The sequence below is a fragment of the Telopea speciosissima genome, chromosome 1 (assembly GCF_018873765.1).
Source record: "Telopea speciosissima isolate NSW1024214 ecotype Mountain lineage chromosome 1, Tspe_v1, whole genome shotgun sequence".
Taxonomy (NCBI): Eukaryota; Viridiplantae; Streptophyta; class Magnoliopsida; order Proteales; family Proteaceae; genus Telopea; species Telopea speciosissima.
In genome coordinates this window covers 82,814,092-82,816,385 of record NC_057916.1, presented here as the reverse complement: position 1 = coordinate 82,816,385, position 2,294 = coordinate 82,814,092, and positions in this window count along the sequence as shown.

The following is a 2,294-nucleotide window of genomic DNA, read 5'->3' as shown; positions in this document are numbered from 1 at the left end:
TGGTGGATCTTGAAAAGAAATCAGTTCTACCACCCAATGGCCTAGTAGCTTATATTCTTTTAAAAGAGAAATCACATAAGGGAAAAATATGCCAAATGAATTCAAAATGAGTATGACAAAAGGAACAAGATGTATCCAAAGAGAACCACTTACCTAAGTTTGATCCCATGGAGATACCATTATTGCGAACTCTCCGAAGATGCAGTTTAAACTTAGGATGGATGTTGAGTTTCCAAAAAAATAACCACCATTTCCTAATAGTGGGGTAATTAAATGCCTCATTGGGATGGGAAAAAGGTGTCTCTATGGAATTTTTAAGTAAAAATATAGCAGCCAATTTGGTGGATAAAGAAACTGTTTGAGAATTTCACATACCAGAGAATGATGGGCCGTGTTGAGGGATCTCTTAATATAGGGTTGTGTGAACAAAATATTCCTAAAATAAAAAATAAAAAATTCTCTATTATCATTGCTTTTGTTTGTTGAACATGGACAAATAAATCAACCGTAGAAGTTTTGCCTATTAATTTAGCAGAGCTGGTTTCTCTCACTTCATTCTTCCTCTATCTTCTCACATTATAATGGATAAATTCAGGTTGTTTCTAGTCAAGTAGTTGTAGTCATTGAGTGTGGAAAAAAAGAAATGAAAAACGCAAATAACAGTCACACAATGTACATAAGGATTTACATTGTTCGATAAGATTGCCTATGTCCATGATGAGATGAGACCTGTTTCACTATCAAATAGAAAAAAAAATCAATGAAATTTATAAATTATTGAACAACAGGTGTAAGGACCCAACATGGTTTCAAAAATCGAATCAGAATACATACAATCGGCCAACTTTGATTTCAATTAGGGAAAAAGAATGCTAACTGGTTATGTGGTTAGTGTGGTTCCTACACCTAGACACAAAACCAATGTCTTTGCGCACGAAAAGACCATTCAGCCCCCAATGAAATAAAAAGTCACATCCAAACCAATACCTCTATGAGTATTTTTATTAGTTACCATGCTGATGTAGGGGCTACACGACCAGTTAGCATTCTATTGTTCTTTCAATTAATGTCAATTCTTACAACTTAATTTGAAATTGAGTATGAATACTTTTTTATTTTTGTTTCGGTCATTTTTCCTTCTTTCACTCAATCAAATAGCAAAAAATCAATGAAATTTATATCTTGTAGCAAGATCTTTTAGGTCTTTTAGCATGGCCTCCTAAAAAGCTTGAACATAGGGAACTCTAGGACTAGCAAACAGCTCTTGAAGAAACCTTCAAAGACACTCTCTGTTTCTCAGTAACTACTATTCGCTTAAACAGCTTTCAAAGGCTTCAAACATAAAAAGAACTATACCTCGCATCAGAAACAGCCTCTCCCACTCCAGCCATTAGAGCGACAAACAACAACAGCAGCACAAAAAAATAAGAGAAAACCACCTCAGAGAAACCGCCATTGTCGCTTCAAAACTATCTTTCCCTCTCTGAAAATGCAGCGACCTTTTGTGAAGCAAAACCCTCGATTGAGGAAGGTGGAGGATATTTGGTTCTCTTAATTAGAAGGATAGAATAGGTACTTCATGTCATAACAAGGGCAGTATTGCCTTCAAGAAAAAAATTAACCTACTGACATCACTACTTAACAGCCCTTGACTAACGGTAGGTAGTGTGTGTGTGTATTTTTTTTTCGAAATCAGGGGAGCTGCTGATAAGTTCCATACTTCGTGTGGGTGTCTTACAATATTGGCAAACCTCAGGATCCGGCGCTGATAATTTCCCTTTTTTTAATGGAAGGCTTTTCTCGTCCCAGCTCCATACAATACATTGGCTGTCCTTGCTTTAAGGTCAGACATCCCAGGTCAAGTAGACTTTACCATAAAAGTTCTTAATACTGGTAAAACTGTAGCAAGGAGCTTGCATCAAAATATACAAGCCCAACAATCCAAGACAGGCAGGAAGAAATGTAAGATCATCAAAATTTATCAAACAGATTCTTCAGTCACATTTGGATAAGAAGTGAGATCAGAAAGTACAGCGCCTTAAGACTTCACATAATATCTTCCCCAGAAATCTTTGGGCTAAACTTTTCCTAACACATCATTTATTATTTTGTCCTTTTTTTTATTATTACAATGAATTATATTTGGTCATATGGTTGACTGTGAAAACAATCCAACCATATGATTGGGGGTAGTTCCCCCTAGTGCTAACTCTAAGAACAAACCTGCGACAGCTGCAGATCATACAAAGCACCTGGTTCCAAGACAAAAGGCCAAAGAGAGAGAGAGATGTATG